Source organism: Canis lupus, unplaced genomic scaffold (genome assembly GCF_003254725.2).
Source record: "Canis lupus dingo isolate Sandy unplaced genomic scaffold, ASM325472v2 SANDYSCAFF078, whole genome shotgun sequence".
Classification (NCBI taxonomy): domain Eukaryota; kingdom Metazoa; phylum Chordata; class Mammalia; order Carnivora; family Canidae; genus Canis; species Canis lupus.
In genome coordinates, this window is record NW_026019460.1 from 96,617 (window position 1) to 114,980 (window position 18,364).

Here is an 18,364-nt window from a genome sequence, read left to right on the forward strand (position 1 = left end):
TCACCAGGTCCAAGAGGCCCACGTAGGGACTTGAGTCACCAGGTATGGGTGAGGCCCAGGTGGCAACCCCACTCACCAGGTCCTGGTGAGACCAACCTGCAGGCCAGAGTCACCAGATCCACGTGAGTCCCTAGTGGGGACCAGATTCACCAGGTAAAAGTGAGTCTACAAGAACGCCAGAGTCACCAGGTCCAGGCGTGGTTCATGTAAGAACGAGACCACCAGGTCCAGGTGTGACCCAGGTGGGGACCACAGTCACCAGGTTCAGTTTGAGGCCTAGGTGGGGGGATCAGAGTCATCAGGACCAGTTGAGGCCAAAGTGTGGAGCAAAGTTATCATGTCCAGGTGAGGCCCAGTGGGAACAGAGTAACCATGTCCCATTGATGCCAGGTGGGAAAAGAGTCACAAAGTCCAGACGAGACCTAAGTGAGGAGTAGATTCACCAGGTCCAGTTGTGCCCAGGTGAGGACCAGTGTCCCAGCACCGGGTGAGTCCCAGAGGGGGAACAGAGTCACCCGATTCTGGTGATATCCAGATGGGGACCAGAGTCACCATGTCAGGCTGAGGCCCAGAGGGGATCCAGCATCATCATGTCCAGGTGAGTCTCAGGTGAGGTACAGAGTATCCAGGTCATAATGGTCCACAGGTGAGGACCAGAGTCACCAGATCTGGGTGAGGCCCAGTTAGGATCAGAGTCACCCGTTCCAGGTGAGGCCCAAAAGGAGTCCACAGCAATCAGGTCCAGGTGGGAACAAAGTCATCAGGACTGAGTGAGGCCCAATGGGGACCAGATTCACCAGGTCCAGATGATTCCCATGTTGTGACCAGACTTACTAGTTCCGAGTGAGGACCAGGTAAGGACCAGATTCACCAGGTCAAAGGGAGGCCCACGTGGAGCCCTGTGTCACAAGGTATGGGGGAGGCCCAGGTGGCAACCCCACTCACCAGGTCCAGGTGAGGCCAACCTGCAGGCCATGCAGAAGAACCATGTCCCGGTGATGCTCAGGTAGGGACCAGATTTGCCAGGTCCAGTTGAGGCCAATCTGCAGGCGATGCAGTGGAACCATATCCCGATGATGCCCAGGTAGGGACCAGAGTCACCAGGTCCATATAAGGCCCAGATGGAGCATATTCACTAGGTCCAGGTGAGGCCCAGTTGAGGACCAGTTTCACCATATCTACTTGAGTCTTAGAAGGGTACCAGAATCACCTGGTCCAGGTGATATCCAGATGGGGACGAGAGTCACCAGGTCAGGGGGAGGCTCAGAGTGGTTCCAGAGTCATCGGGTCCAGGTGAGGCTCAGGTGTGGAAGAGAGTCACCAGGTACCAATGATGCCCAGGTGAGGACCAGAGTCACCAGATCTGGGTGAGGCGCAGATAGGATCAGAGTCACCAGTTGCAGGTGAGGCCAAGAAAGAGTTCACAGCAATCAGGTCCAGGTGGGGAACAAAGTCACCAGACGAGGGTGAGACCCAGATGGGACCAGATTCACCAGGTCCAGGTGAGGCCCAGGTGGGGATAGAGTCCCCGGGTCTCGGAAAGGACCAGGTAACGACCAGATTCACCAGGTCCAAGAGGCTCACGTGGGGACCTGAGTCACCAGCTATGTGTGAGGCCTAGGTGGCAACCCCACTCACCAGGTCTAGGTGAGGCAAACCGGCGGGCCAGAGTCACCAGATCCAGGTGAGGCCCTAGTGGGGACTGGAGTCACCAGGTACATGTGAGTATACAAGAACACCACAGTCACCAGGTCCAGGTGTGGTTCATCTGGTGAAGTGAAGCCCAAAGGGTGACCAGAGTTACCAGGTAAGGGTGAGGCCCAAAGGGGAACCAGTAACTAGTTTAGTTTGAGTCCCAGAATGGGACGAGAGGTCCATGGTCAATGTGAGGCACAGGTGTGGAATAGAGTATCCAGGTCCTAATGATTCCTGGGTGAGGACCAGAGTCACTAGGGCCATGCAGGCCCAGATGGGAACAGAATCGCTAGGACCAGGTGAGGCATAGAATAAGACCACAGTCAGCTATATCAGGTGAGCCCCTTGTGGGAACCAGAGCCACTCTATCCAGCTGAGTCCCAGGTCCATGTGAGGCCCACGTGAGGAGCAGATTCATCAGGTCGAATTGAGGCATAGCTGGGGACAAGAGTCACCAAGTCTGGGTGCGGCCGAGGTGGGGCAAGATTCAGCAGTTCTGAGTTAGGTCAAAGTGGGGACGAGAGATGTCAGATCCAGATGAGGCCAAACTGAGGACCAGAGTCACCAGATGCAGGTCAGGTCCAGGTGTGGACCAGAGTCAGAAGATCCAGGTGAAGTCCAGGTGGGGACCAGAGTCACCAGATCCAGGTGAAGCCAAGGTAGGGACCAGAGTCGCTAGGTCCAGATGAGACCCAGATGAGGACCAGAGTTACCAGGTACACGTGAAGCCCCGGTGGGGATCAGAGGCAACATGTCCATGTGAGGCTGGCTTGGGGACCATGGTCAACAGGTCTACTTGAGGCCCAGGTGTGGAACACCGTAAGCAGGTCCAGGTGAGTTCCCGGTGGTGACAAGAGTCCCCAGGTCCAGGTCAGGCCCATGTGGGCACCAGGATCACCACGTCCAGGGGAGGCCCTTGAAAGAACCAGAGTCAACAGTTCGAGGTCAGGCGCAGGTGGCAACCATGGTCAGGAGGTCCAAGTCAGGCCAAAGTGGGGTTCACAGTCACTAGGGCACGGTGAGACCCAGAGGGGGACCAGAGTCACCTGGTCCAGGTGAGGTCCAGTTGTGGATCACAGTCACCGGGTCCCAATTTTGCCCAGTTGAGGACCATGGTCAACAGGGCCAGGTGAGCCTCAGATGGGAACGAGAGCCCAAAATCCAGGTGAAGCCCAGGTGGGGACAACAGTCACCAGATCCAGGGTAGTCTCAGGCGCAGACCAGAATCACCAGGTCCAGGTGAGGTGCAGGTGGCAACCACACACAACAGGTACCGGTGAGGCCCTGGTGGGGACCAGAGTCACGAGGTACATGAGAAGCTAGAAACACTGCAGCCACCAGATCCACATGATGTCCATGTGGGAACGAGAATCACCAGTTACAGGTGAGGATCAGGCAGGGATCTGAATCACATGTCCACGTGAGATCCAAGAGGGAACCAGTGCCACCATGTCCAGGTGTGGCCCAGGTGAAGACCAGAGTTAATAGGTCCGGCTGGGTCACTGTTAGTGAAGAGTGTAACCATATCCTGATGCTACCCAGGTGGGTACAAGAGACACCAGGTCCTGGTGAGGCCCAGGTGGGACCAGAGACATGAGGACCAGAGACATGAGGACCAGAGACATGAGGTCCCGATGGGAAACACAGACACCAGGTCAGGTGAGGCCATGCTTAGGATCCGAGTCACCAGTTACAGGTGAGACCCAGGTGGAGCCATAGTCACCAGGTCCAGATGAGGCGAAGGTGGAGAGCATATTCACTACGTCCCGTTGAGGCCCAGTAGAGGACCAGAGTCACCAGGTCTAGTTGAGGCATAGAGGGGTACCAGATTCACCTGGACTAGGTGCCTTCCAGATGGGGACCAGAGTCACCATGTCAGGGAGAGGCCCAGAGGGGATCCAGAGTCATCATGTCCAGGTGAGTCTCAGGTGTGGAACAGAGTATCCAGGTCATAATGGTCCACAGGTGAGGACCAGAGTCAACAGATCTGGGTGAGGCCCAGTTAGGATCAGAGTCAACAGTTCCAGGTGAGGCTAAGAAGGAGTCCACAGCAATCAGGTCCAGGTGGGGAAAAAAGTCACGAGGACTGGGTGAGGCCCAGATGGGGACACAGATTCACCAGGTCCAAGTGATTCCCAGGTGGTGACCAGAGTTACCAGATTCACCAGGTCCAGGTGATTCCCAGGTGGTGACCAGAATTACCAGATACACCAGGTCCAAGTCAGGCCCACGTAGGGGCCTGTGTCACCAGGTATGCGTGAGGCCCAAGTGGCAACCCCACTCACCAGGTCCAGGTGAGGCCTACCTGCAGGCCATGCAAAGTAACCGGGTCCCGATAATGCCAAGGTAGGGACCAGAGTTACCAGGTCCAGGTGAGGACAACCTGCAGGCCATGCAGTGGAACCAGGTCCCCATGATGCCCAGGTAGGGACCAGAGTAACCAGGTCCAAATGAGGCCAAGATGGAGCATATTCACTAAGTCCAGCCGAGTCCCAGTTGAGGACCAGAGACACCAGATCTGGTTGAGCCCTAGAGGGGTACCAGAATCACCTGGTCCAGGTGACATCCAGATGGGGACCAGAGTCACCAGGTCAGGATGAGGCCCAGAGAGGTTTCAGAGTCATCATGTCCAGGTGAGGCTCAGGTGTGGAACAGAGTCACCAGGTACCAATGATTCCCAGGTGAGGACCAGATTCACCAGGCCTGAGTCACGCGCAGAGAGGATAAGAGTCACCAGTTCCAGGTGAGGCCAAGAAAGAGTCCAAAGCAATCAGCTCCAGGTGGGGAACAAAGTCACCAGGACTGGGTGAGGCCCAGATGGGGACCAGATTCACCAGGTCCAGGTGATTCCCAGGTGGTGACAAGGGTTACCTGTTCCGGGTGAAGACCAGGTAAGGACCAGATTCACCAGGTCCAAGTGAGGCCCACGTGAGACCTGTGTCACCAGGTATGGGTGAGGCCCAGATGGCAAGCCCACTCTCCAGGTCCAGGTGAGGCCTATCTGCAGGCCATGCAGAGGAACCGTGTCCCGATGATGCCCAGGTAGGGACCAGAGGTACGAGGTCCAGGTGACGCCAACCTGCAGGCCATGCAGAGGAACCGTGTCCCGATGATGCCCAGGTAGGGACCAGAGTTACCAGGTCAAGAAGAGGCCAACCTGCAGACCATTATGTGGAACCATGTCCCGATGTTGCCCACGTAGGGACCAGAGTCACCAGGTCCAAATGAGGCACAGATGGAGCATATTCACTAGGTCCAGGTGAGGCCCAGTTGAGGACCAGAGGCCCCAGATCTGGTTGAGGCCCAGAGGGGTACCTGATTCACCTGGTCTAGGTGACATCCAGATGGGGACCAGATGGTCCATGTGCAGACCAGCTAAGGACCAGATTCACCAGGCCAAAGTGAAGCCCAAGGGGTGACCAGATTCAACAGGTAAGGGTGAGTCCCAGAGGGGGAACCAGAGTAACCAGTTTAGTTTGAGGCCCAGAATGGGACCAGAGGTCCCTGGTCAAAGTGAGTCCCAGGTGTGGAATAGAGTATCCAGGTCCCAATGATGCCTGGGTGAGGACCAGAGTCACTAGGGCCATGCAGGCCCAGAAGGGGAACAGAATCACTAGGTCCTGGTGAGGCATAAAAAAAGACCCCAGTCACCAGTATCAGGTGAGCCCTTTGTGGGAACAAGAGCCACTCTATCCAGCTGAGTCCCAGGTACATCTAAGGCCCACGTGAGGACCATATACATCAGGTCGAATTGAGGCATAGCTGGGGACAAGAGTCACCAGGTCTGGGTGCGGCCTAGGTGGGGCAAGATTCTGCAGTTCTGAGTTAGGTCAAAGTGGGGACGAGAGACACCAGGTCTAGGTGAGGCCAAACTGAGGACCAGAGTCACCAGATCCAGGTGAGGCCCATGTTGGAAAGAGAGTCACCAGGTCTAGGAGAGGTCCAGGTGGGGACCAGAGTCACCAGATCCAGGGGAAGGCCAGGTGGGGACCAGAGTCACCAGATCCAGGTGAAGCCCAGGTGGGGACCAGAGTCACTAGGTCCAGATGAGGCCCAGGTGAGGACCAGAGTTACCAGGTACACGTGAGGCGCTGGTAGGTATCAGAGGCAACTGGTCCATGTGAGGCAGGCTTGGGGACCATGGTCAAGACTTCTACTAGAGGCCCAGTGTGGAACACTGTAACCAGGTCCAAGTGAGTCCCCGGTGGTGACAAGAGTCACCAGGCCCAGGTGAGGCCCAGGTGGGAACCAGGATCACCAGGTACAGGGGAGGCCCTTGAAAGAACCAGAGTCAACAGTTCGAGGTAACGCACAGGTGGCAACCAGGGTCAGCAGGTCCAAGTCAGGCCAAAGTGGGGTTCACAGTCACTAGAGCACGGTGAGACCCACAGGGGGAACAGAGTCACCTGCTCCAGGTGAGGTCCAGGTGTGGAACACAGTCACCGGTTGCCATTTTTCCGTGATGAGGACCATGGTCAACAGGGCTAGGTGAAGCCCAGGTGGGGACCACAGTCACCAGATCCAGGGTAGTCTCAGGTGCAGACCAGAATCACCAGGTCCAGGTGTGGTGCAGGTGGCAACCAAACTCACCCGGTCCCGGTAAGGCACTGGTGGGGACCAGAGTCACGAGGTACATGAGAAGCTACAAACAGATGGGATCCCTGGGTGGCGCAGCGGTTTGGCGCCTGCCTTAGGCCCCGGGCGCGATCATGGAGACCCGGGATCGAATCCCACGTCGGGCTCCTGGTGCATGGTTCCTGCTTCTCCCTCTGTCTGTGTCTCTGCCTCTATCTCTCTCTGTGACTATCATAAATAAATAAAAATTAAAAAAAAAAGATGCTAGAAACACTGGGGCCAACAGGTCCACATGATATCCATGTGGGAACGAGAATCACCAGTTACAGGTGAGGACCATGTGGGGATCCGACTCACCATATCCAGGTGAGACCCAGGTGGGAAACAGTGACACCATGTCCAGGTGTGGCCCAGGTGAAGACCAGAGTTAATAGGTCCGGCTGGGTCACTGTTAGTGAACAGTGTAACCATATCCTGATGCTAACCAGGTGGGTACCAGAGACACCAGGCCCTGGTGAGGCCCAGGTGGGACCAGAGACATGAGGTCCAGGTGAGGTCCCTATGGGAACCACAAACACCAGGTCAGGTGAGGCCATACTTAGAATCAGAGTCACCAGTTACAGGTGAGGCCCAGTTAGAGCCAGAATCACCTGGTAAAGAGAGGCCAAAGTCAGGACCAGAGTTACCAGGATCAGGTCAGTCCCAGTGGGGAACAGAGTAACCATGTCCCGATGATGCCCAGATAGAACCAGCGTCACCAGGTCGAGATGAGGCGCAGGTGGGGAGCATATACACTAGGTCTCGTTGAGGCCCTGTTGAGGACCAGAGTCACCAGGTCTAGTTGAGGCCTAGAGGGGTACGAGATTCACCGGGTCTAGGTGACATCCAGATGCGGACCAGAGTCACCATGTCAGGCTGAGGCCCAGAGGGGATCCAGAGTCAACATGTCCAGGTGAGGCTCAGGCGTGTAACAAAGTATCCAGGTCATAATGGTCCACAGGTGAGGACCAGAGTCACCAGATCTGGGTGAGGCTCAGTTAGGATCAGAGTCACCAGTTCCAGTTGAGGCCAAGAAGGAGTCCACAGCAATCAGGTCCAGGTGGGGAAGAAAGTCAACAGGACTGTTGAGGCCCAGATGAGGACCAGATTCACCCTGTCCAGGTGATTCCCAGGTGGTCACCAGGATTACCAGGTCCGGGTGAGGACCATAAGGACCAGATTCACCAGGTCCAAGTGAGGCCCACGTGGGGACCTGTGTCACCAGGTATGGGTGAGCCCCAGGTGGCAACCCCAGTCTCTAGGTCCAGGTGAGGCCAACCTGGAGGCCATGCAGAGGAACCGTGTCCCGGTGATGCCCAGGTAGGGACCAGAGTTAGCAGGTACAGCTGAGGCCAACCTGCAGGCCATGCAGTGGATCCATGTCCCGTTGATGCCCAGGTAGGGACCAGAGTCACCAGGTCCAAATGAGGCCCAGATGGAGCATATTCAATAGGTCCAGGTGAGGCCCAGTTGAGGACCAGAGTCACCAGAACTGGTTCAGGCCTAGAGGGGTACCAGAATCGCCTGGTCCATGTGACATCCAGATGGAGACCAGAGTCACCAGGTCAGGGTTAGGCCCAGAGTGGTTCCAGAGGCCAGAGCCTCATGTCCAAGTGAAGCTCAGGTGTGGAACAGAGTCACCAGGTACCAATGATGCCCAGGAGAGGACCAGAGTCACCAGGTCTGGGTGACACGCAGATAGGATCAGAGTCCCCATGTCCAGGTGAGGCCATGAAAGAGTCCACAGCAATCAGGTCAAGGTGGGGCACAAAGTCACCAGGACTGAGTGAGGCCAAGATGGGGTCGGATTCACCAGGTCGAGGTGAGGCCCAGGTGGTGACCAGAGTCCCCGGGTCTGGGAGAGGACCAGGTAAGGACCAGATTCACCAGGTCCAGGAGGCCCACGTGGAGACCTGAGTCACCAGGTATGGGTGAGTCCCAAGTGGCATCCCCACTAACCAGGTCCATGTGAGGCCAACCTCCAGGCCAAGTCACCCGATCCACGTGAGGACCGAGTGGGGACTGGAGTCAGCAGTTAAAAGTGATTCTACAAGAACAACACAGTCATCAGATCCTGGTGTGGTTCATGTGGGAACGAGAGTCACCAGGTCCAGGTGAGACCCAGGTGGGGACCACAGTCACCAGGTCCAGATTGAGGCCTAGGTCGGGGGACCAGAGTCATCAGGACCAGTTGAGGCCAAAGTGTGGAGCAAAGTTATCATGTCCATGTGAGGCCCAGGTGGGGAACAGAGTAACCATGTCCCAAAGATGCCAGGTGGGAAAAGAGTCACAAGGTCCAGACGAGGCCTTAGTGAGGAGTAGATTCACCAGGTCCTGTTGAGGCCCAGTTGAGGACCAGTGTCCCCAGCTCCGGGAGAGTCCCAGAGGGGGACCAGAGTGACCCGGTTCTGGTGATATCCAGGTGGGGACCTGAGTCACCACGTCAGGGTGAGGCCCAGACGGGGACGAGAATCACTAGGTCCAGGTGAGGCCCCGATGTGTAACTGAGAACCCAGGTCCCATGATGCCCATATGAGGACCTGAGTCACCAGGTCCAGGTGAGGTCCCTGTGGGAACCAGTCACCTCGTCCGGGTGAGGCCCAGGTGGGACCACAGTCACCAGGTCCAGGTGAGGCCCTGGTATATAAGAGAGTATCCAGGTACCAATGATGCCCAGGTAAGGACCAGAGTCAACAGTCCAGGAGAGGCCCAAATATGGATCAGAGTCATTGTATTCTAGGTGAGGCCAGAAGGAGACCACAGGAACCAGGACCTGGAGAGCGCCATATGGGAACCAGAGCCACCAGATCCAGGTCAGGTCCAGGTGGGACCACAGTCACAGGTCCAGGTGAGGCGCAGGTGGCAACAGGATTCAGCAAGTCCAGGTGAGGCCCAGGTGACGACCTGTCACCAGATCCAGGAGTGGACCAGCTAAGGACCAGATTCACCAGGCCCAAGTGACGCCCAAGTGGTGACCAGAGTCACCAGGTAAGGGTGAGACCCAGAGGGATAACCAGAGTAACCAGTTTAGGTTGAGGCTCAGAATGGGACCAGAGGTTCCTGGTCAGAGTGACGCCCTGGTGTGGAATAGATTATACAGATCCCAATGATGCCTGGGTGAGGACCAGAGTCCCTAGGGTCATGCAGGCGCAGATGGGGAACAGAATCACTAGGTCCTGGTGAGTCATAGAATAAGACCAGAGTCACCAGAATCAGGTGAGCCCCTTGTGGGAACCAGAGCCACTCAATCCAGCTGAGTCCCAGGTCCATGTGAGGCCCACGTGAGGACAAGATTCATCAGGACGAATTGAGGCATAGCTGGGGAAAAGAGTCACCAGGTCTGGGTGCGGCCTAGGTGAGGCATGATTCAGCAGTTCTGAGTTAGGTGAAAGTGGGGATGAGAGACACGAGGTCCAGGAGAGGCGAAACTGAGGACCAGAGGCACCAGATCCAGGTGAGGTCCATGTTGGAAAGAGAGTCACCAGGTCCAGGAGAGGTTCAGGTGGGAACCAGAGTTACCAGATCCAGGTGAGGTCCAGGTGGGTACCAGAGTCACCGGAATCAGGTGAAGCCCAGGTGGGGACCACAGTCACCAGATCCAGGGTAATCTCAGGGGCAGACAAGAATCAGCAAAGTCCAAGTGAGGTGCAGGTGGCAGCCACACTCAACAGGTCCTGGTGAGGCCCTGGTGGGGACCAGAGCCACGAGGTGCATGAGAAGCTAGAAACACTGCAGCCACCAGGTCCACATGATGTCCATGTGGGAACGAGAATCACCAGTTACATTGAGGCCCAGGTGGGGATCAGACTCACCATATCCAGGTGAGACCCAGGTGGGAACCAGTGTCACCATGTCCAGGTGTTCCCCAGGTGAAGACCACAGTTAATAGGTCCGGCTGGGTCACTGTTAGTGAACAGTGTAACCATATCCTGATGCTACCCAGGTGGGGACCAGAGACACCAGGGTCTGGTGAAGCCCAGGTGGGACAAGAGACATGAGTTCCAGGTGAGGTCCCGATGGGAACCACAGCCACCAGGTCAGGTGAGGCCATGCTTAGGTCAGATTCACCAGTTACAGGTGAGGCCCAGGTTGAGCCAGAGTCACCTGATACAAAAGAGGTCAAAGTCAGGACTAGAGTTACCAAGATCAGGTCAGTCCCAGTGGGGAATAAAGTAACCATGTCCCGATGATGCCCAGGTAGAACCAGAGTCACCAGGTCCAGATGAGGCGCAGGTGGGGAGCATGTTCACTAGGTCCCGTTGAGGCCCAGTTGAGGACCAGAGTCACCAGGTCTAGTTGAGGCATAGAGGGGTACCAGATTCACCTGGTCTTGGTGATATCCAGATGGGGACCAGAGTCACCGTGTCAGGCTGAGGCCCAGAGGGGATCCAGAGTCATCATGACCAGGTGAGGCTCAGGTGTGGAACAGAGTATCCAGGTCATAATGGTCCACAGGTGAGGACCAGAGTCACCAGATCTGGGTGAGGCCAGTTAGGATCAGAGGCACCAGTTCCAGGTGAGGCCAATAAGGAGTTCACAGCAATCAGGTCCAGGTGGGGAACAAAGTCACCAGGACTGGGTGAGGCCCAGATGGGGACCAGATTCACAAGGTCCAGGAGATTCCCAGATGATGACCAGAGTTACCTGTTCCGGGTGAGGACCAAGTAAGGACCATATTCACCAGGTCCAAGTGAGGCCCACGTGGGGACCTGTGTCACCAGGTATGGGTGAGGCACAGGTGGCAACCCCAACACCAGGTCAAGGTGAGGCCAACCTGCAGGCCATGCAGAGGAACCGTGTCACGATGATGCCCAGGTAGGGAACAGATTTACCAGGTCCAGGGGAGGACAACTTGCTGGCCATGCAGTGGAACCATGTCCCGATGATGCCCAGGTAGGGACCAGACTTACCAGGTCTAGGTGAGGCCCAGATGGAGCATATTCACTAGGTCCAGGTGAGGCCCAGTTGAGGACAAGAGGCACCAGATCTCGTTGAGGACTAGAGGGGTACCAGAATCACCTGGTCCAAGTGGCATCCAGATGGAGACCAGAGTCACCAGTTTAGGGTGAGACCCAGAGAGGTTCCAGAGTCATCATGTCCAGGTGAGGCTCAGGTGTGGAACAGAGTCACCAGGTACCAATCATGTCCAGGTGAGGACCAGAGTCACCAGGTCTGGGTGACGCGCAGATAGGATCAGAGTCACCAGTTCCAGGTGAGGCCAAGAAAGAGTCCACAGCAATCAGGTCCAGGTGGGGAACAATGTCACCAGGACTGGATGACGCCCAGATGGGGACCAGAAACACCAGGCCCAGGTGATTCCCAGGTGGTGACCAGAGTTACCAGTTCCGGGTGAGGACCAAGTAAGGACCAGATTCACCCGGTCCAAGTGAGGCCCACATGGGGACCTGTGTCACCAGGCATGGGAGAGGCACAGGTGACAACCCCACTCACCAGGTCCAGGTGATGCCAACCTGCAGGCCATGCAGAGGAACCATGTCCCCATGATGCCCAGGTAGGGACTAGAGTTACCAGGTCTAGGTGATGCCAACCTGCAGGCCATGTGTGGAAACATGTCCCGATGATGCCCAGGTAGGGACCAGAGTTACAAGGTCCAGGTGAGGCCAACCTGCAGGCCATGCAGTGGAACCATATCCCTATGATGCTCAGGTAGGGACCAGATTCACCAGGTCCAAATGAGGCCAAGATGGATCATATTCACTAGGTCCAGGTGAGGCCCAGTTGAGGACCAGAGTCACCATATCTGATTGAGGCCTAGAGGGGTACCAGAATCCCCTGGTCCAAGTGACATCCAGATGGGGACCAGAGTCACCAGGTCAGGGTGAGGCCCAGAGAGGTTCCAGAGTCATCATATCCAGGTGAGGCTCAGGTATAGAACAGAGTCACCACGTACCAATGATTCCCAGGTGAGGACCAGAGTCACCAGGTCTGGGTGACGCGCAGATAGGATCAGAGTCACCAGTTCCAGGTGAGGCCAAGAAAGAGTCCACAGCAATCAGGTCCCGGTGGGGAACAAAGCCACCAGGACTGGGTGAGGCCCAGATGGGGACCAGATTCACCATGTCCAGGTGAGGCCCAGGTGGTGACCAGAGTCCCCGGGTCTGGGAGAGGACCAGGTAAGGACCAGATTCACCAGATCCAAGAGGCCCACGTGGGGACAGAGTCCCCAGGAATGGGTGAGGTCCTGGAGGCAACCCCACTCACCAGGTCCAGGTGAGGCCAGCCTGCAGGCCAGAGTCACCAGATCCATGTGAGGCCCTAGTGGGGACCGGAGTCACCAGGTAAATGTGAGTCTACAAAAACACCACAGTCACCAGGTCCAGGTGTGGTTCATGTGGGAACGAGAGTCACCAGGTCCAGGTGAGACCCAGGTGGGGACCACAGTCACCAGGTCCAGATTGAGGCCGGGGGGGGGACCAGAGTCATCAGGACCAGTTGAGGCCAAAGTGTGGAGCAAAGTTATCATGTCCAGGTGAGGCCCAGGTGGGGAACAGAGTAACCATGTCCCATTGATGCCAGGTGGGAAAAGAGTCACAAGGTCCAGACGAGGCCTAAGTGAGGTGTAGATTCACCAGGTCCTGTTTAGGCCCAGTTGAGGACCAGAGTCCCCAGCTCCGGGTGAGTCCCAGAGGTCGACCAGAGTCACCCGGTTCTGGTGATATCCAGGTGGGGACCAGAGTCAGCACGTCAGGGTGAGTCCCAAGGTCGGACGAGAATCACTAGGTCCAGGTGAGGCCCCGATGTGGAACTGAGAAACCAGGTCCCATGATGCCCATATGAGGACCTGAGTCACCAGGTCCAGGTGAGGTCCCTGTGGGAACCAGTCACCTCGTCCAGGTGAGGCCCCGGTGGGACCACACTCACCAGGTCCAGGTGAGGCCAAGTTATATAAGAGAGTATCCAGGTCCCAATGATGCCCAGGTAAGGACCAGAGTCAACAGGTCCAGGAGAGGCCCAAATATGGATCAGAGTCATTGTGTTCCAGGTGAGGCCAGATGGAGACCACAGGAACCAGGTCCAGGAGTGCCCCTTATGGGAACCAGAGCCGCCAGATCCAGGAGAGGTCCAGGTGGGACCACAGTCACAAGGTCCAGGTAAGGCGCAGGTGGCAACAGGATTCACCAAGTCCAGGTGAGACCCAGGTGGCGACCATTCACCAGATCCAGGTGAGGACCAGCTAAGGACCAGTTTCTCCAGGCCCAGTTGAAGCCCAAAGGGTGACAGGAGTCACCAGGTAAGGGTGAGGCCCAGAGGGGGAACCAGAGTAAACAGTTTAGTTTGAGGCCCCGAATGGGACCAGAGGTCCCTGGTCAAAGGTAGTCCCAAGTGTGGCATAGAGTATCCAGGTCCCAATGATGCCTGGGTGAGGACCAGAGTCACTAGGGCCATGCAGGCCTAGATGGGGAACAGAATCACTAGGTCCTGGAGAGGCATAGAATAAGACCATAGTCACCAGTATCAGGTGAGCCCCTTGTGGGAACCAGAGCCACTCTATCCAGCTGAGTCCCAGGTCCATGTGAGGCCCACGTGAGGACCAGATTCATCAGGTCGAATTGAGGCTTAGCTGGGGACAAGAGTCACCAGGTCTGGGTGCGGCCTAGGTGGGGCAAGATTTAGTAGTTCTGAGTTAGGTCAAAGTGGGCACGAGAGACACCAGGTCCAGCTGAGGACAAAGGGAGGACCAGAGTCACCAGATACCGGTGAGGTCCATGTTGGAAAGAGAGTCACCAGGTCCAGGAGAGGTCCAGGTGGGGACCAGAGTCACCAGATCCAGGTGAAGTCCAGGTGGGGACCAGAGTCACCAGATCCAGGTGAAGCCCAGGTGAGGAGCAGAGTCACTAGGTCCAGATGAGGCCCAGGTGAGGACCAGAGTTACATGGTACACGTGAGACCCCGATTGGGATCACAGGCAACAGGTCCATGTGAGGCCGGCTTGGGGACATGGTCAACAGGTGTACTTGAGGCCCAGGTGTGGAACACAGTAAGCAGGTCCAGGTGAGTCCCCGGTGGTGAGAAGAGTCACCACGTCCAGTTGAGGCCCAAGTGGGGACCAGGATCACCAGGTACAGGGGAGGCCCTTGAAAGAACCAGAGTCAACATTTCGAGTTCAGGCGCAGGTGGCAACCAGGGTCAGCAGGTCCAAGTCAAGCCAAACTGGACTTCACAGTCACTAGGGCACGGTGAGACCCAGAGGGGAGCATAGTCACCTGGTCCAGGTGAGGTCCAGTTGTGGAACACAGTCACCAGTTCCCAATTTTTCCCAGTTGAGGACCATGGTCAACAGGGCCAGGTGAGCCTCAGATGGGGGCCGGAGTCCCGAAATCCAGGTGAAGCCCAGGTGGGGACCAGAGTCACCAGATCCAGGGTAGTCTCAGGTGCAGACCAGAATCACCAGGTCCAGGTGTGTTGCAGGTGGCAACCAAATTCACCAGGTCACAGTAAGGCACTGGTGGGGACCAGAGTCACCAGGTACATGAGAAGCTAGAAACACATGAGATCCCTGGGTGGCGCAGCGGTTTGGCGCCTGTCTTTGGTTCAGGGCGCCATCCTGGAGACCCGGGATCGAATCCCACGTCGGACTCCCGGTGCATGGAGCCTGCTTCTCCCTATGCCTGTGTCTCTGCCTCTCTCTCTCTCTGTGACGATCATAAATAAATAAAAATTAAAAAAAAAGATGCTAGAAACACTGCGGCCAACAGGTCCACATGATCTCCATGTGGGAACGAGAATCACCAGTTACAGGTGAGGACCAGGTGGGGATCCGACTCACCATCTCCAGGTGAGACCCAGGTGGGAATCAGTGTCACCATGTCCAGGTGTGGCCCAGGTAAAGATTAGAGTTAATAGGTCCGGCTGGGTCACTGTTACTGAACAGTGTAACCATATCCTGATGCTACCCAGGTGGGTAGCAGAGACGCCAGGTCCTGGTGAGGCCCAATTGGGACCAGAGACATGAGGACCAGGTGAGGTCCCGATGGGAACCACAGTCACCACGTCAGGTGAGGCCATGCTTAGGATCAGAGTCACTCGTTACAGGTGAGGCTCAGGTGGAGCCAGAGTCACCTGGTACAGAAGAGGCCAAAGTCAGGACCAGAGTTACCAGGATCAGGTCACTCCAAGTGGGAATAGAGTAACCATGTCCCGATGATGACCAGGTAGAACCAGAGTCACCAGGCCCAGATGTGGCGCAGGTGGGGAGCATGTTCACTAGGTCCCGTTGAGGCCCAGTTGAGGACCAGAGTCACCAGGTCTAGGTGAGGCCTAGAGGGGTACCAGATTCACCTGGTCTGGTGACATCCAGATGGGGACCAGAGTCCCCATGTCAGGCTGAGGTCCAGAGGGGATCCAGAGTCAAAATATTCAGGTGAGGCTCAGGTGTGGAACAGAGTATCCAGGTCATAATGGTCCACAGGTGAGGACCAGAGTCACCAGACCTGGGAGAGGCCCAGTTAGCATCAGAGTCAGCAGTTCCAGGTTAGCCAAGAAGGAGTCCACAGCAATCAGGTCCAGGTGGGGAAGAAAGTCAACAGGACTGGGTGAGGCCCAGATGGGGACCAGATTCACCAGGCCCAGGTGATTCCATGTGGTGACCAGAGTTACCAGTTCCGGGTGATCACCAGGTAAGGACCAGATTCACCAGGTCCAAGTGAGGCCCACGTGGGGACCTGTGTCACGAGGCAAGGGTGAGGCCCAGGTGACAAACCCACTCACCAGGTCCAGGTGAAGACAACCTGCAGGCCATGCAGAGGAACCAGGTCCCAATGATGCCCAGGTGAGGACCATAGTCACCAGGTCCAGATTGGGGCCTAGGTGGGGGGAACAGATTCATCAGGAGAAGTTGAGGCCAAAGTGTGGAGCAAAGTTATCATATCCAGGTGATGTCTAGGTGGGGAACAGAGTAACCATGTCCCATTGATATCAGGTGGGAAAAGAGTCACAAGGTACAGATGAGGCCTAAGTGAGGACTAGATACACCAGGTCCTGTTGAGGCCCAGTTGAGCCCCAGTGTCCCCAGCTCTGGGTGAGTCCCGGAGGGGGACCAGAGTCACCCGGTTCTGGTGATATCCAGGTGGGGACAAGACTCACCACGTCAGCGTGAGGCCCAGAGGGGGACGAGAATCACTAGTTTCAGCTGAGGCCTCGATTTGGAACTGAGAAAAAAGGTCCCATAATACCCAAATGAGTACCTGAATCACCAGGTCCAGGTGAAGCTCAGGTGGGGACCAGACTCACTAGTTCCAGATGAGGCCCAGGTGAGGACCAGAGTTACCAGGTACAAGTGAGGCCCCGGTGGGGATCAGAGGCAACAGGTCCATGTGAGGCCAGCTTGGGGACTATGGTCAACAGGTCTACTTGAGGCCAGGTGTGGAACACCGTAAACAGGTCCAGGTGAGTCCCTGGTTGTGACAAGTGTCACCACGTCCAGATGAGGCCCAGTTGGGGACCAGGTTCACCAGGTCAAGGGGAGGCCGTTGAAATAACCAGAGTGAACAGTTCGAGGTCAGGCGCAGGTTTCAACCAGGGTCAGCAGTTCCAAGTCAGGCCAAAGGGGGTTCACAGCCACTAGGGCACGGTGAGACCCAGAGGGGGACCAGAGTCAACTGGTCCAGGTGAGGTCCAGTTGTGGAACACAGTCACCGGGTCCCAATTTTACCCAGTTGAAGACCATGGTCAACAGGGCCAGGTGAGACCCAGATGGGGATCGGAGTCCCCAAATCCAGGTGAAGCCAAGGTGGGGACCACAGTCACCAGATCCAGGGTAGTCTCAGGTGCCGACCAGAATCAACAGGTCCACGTGAGGCAACCACACAAACCAGGTCCCGGTGAGGCCCTGGTGGGGACCAGAGTCACGAGGTACATGAGAAGCTAGAAACACTGCAGCCACCAGGTGAACATCATGTCCATGCTGGAATGAGAATCACCAGTTACAGGTGAGGACCAGGTGGGGATCCGACTCACCATCTCCAGGTGAGACCCAGGTTTGAACCAGTGTCACCATGTCCAGGTGTGGCCCAGGTGAAGACCAGAGTTAATAGGTCTGGCTGGGTCACTATTAGTGAACAGTGTAACCATATCCTGATGCTACCCAGGTGGGTACCAGAGATACCATGTCCTGGTGTGGCCCATGTGGGACCAGAGACACGAGGTCCAATGAGGTCCCGATGGGAACCACAGTCACCAGGTTTGGTGAGGCCATACTTAGGATCAGAGTCACCAGTTACAGTTGAGGCCCAGGTGGAGCCAGAGTCACCTGGTACAGAAGAGGCCAAAGTCAGGACCAGAGTAACCAGGATCAGGTATCCCAGTGTGGAATAGAGTAACCATGTCCCGATGATGCCCAGGTAGAACCAGAGTTACCAGGTCCAGATGAGGTGCAGGTGGAGAGCATATTCACTAGGTCCCGGTTAGGCCAAGTTGAGGACCAGAGTCACCAGGTCTAGTTGAGGCCTAGAGGGGTACCAGATTCTCCTGGTCTAGGTGACATCCAGATGGGGACCAGAGTCTCCATGTCAGGCTGAGGCCCAGAGGGGATCCAGAGTCATCAAGTCCAGGTGAGGCTCACGTGTGGAACAGAGTATCCAGGTCATAATGGTCCACAGGTGAGGACCAGAGTCACCAGATCCGGGTGAGGCCCAGTTAGGATCAGAGTCACTAGTTCCAGGTGAGGGCCAAGAAGGAGTACACAGCAATCAGGTCCAGGTGGGGAACAAAGCCCCGAGGACTGGGTGAGGCCCAGATGGGGACCAGATTCACCAGGTCCAGGTGATTCCCAGGTGGTGAACAGAGTTACGAGTTCCGGGTGAGGACCAGGGAAGGACCAGATTCACCAGGTCCTAGTGAGGCCCACGTCGGGACCTGTCACCAGGTATGGGTAAGACCCAGGTGGGGACCCCACTCACCAGGTCAAGATGAGGCCAACCTGAAGGCCATGCAGAGGAACCATGTCTCGATGATGCCCAGGTAGGGACCAGAGTTGCCAGGTCCAGGTGAGGCCAACCAGCAGGCCATGCAGTGGATCCATTTCCCGATGATGCCC

General features: G+C 56.5%; 1 long non-coding RNA gene across 1 annotated transcript in view; it reads left to right on the top strand.

The window, feature by feature from the left end:
* Positions 1-2,406: 2,406 nt before the first annotated feature.
* The window catches only part of LOC125754756 (uncharacterized), a 37,518-nt gene continuing 21,560 nt past the window's right edge, over positions 2,407-18,364 (top strand). Inside the window, exon 1 of the long non-coding RNA XR_007409563.1 lies at positions 2,407-2,485. This is a non-coding gene — a long non-coding RNA (uncharacterized LOC125754756). The remainder of the gene's footprint in view (positions 2,486-18,364) is intronic.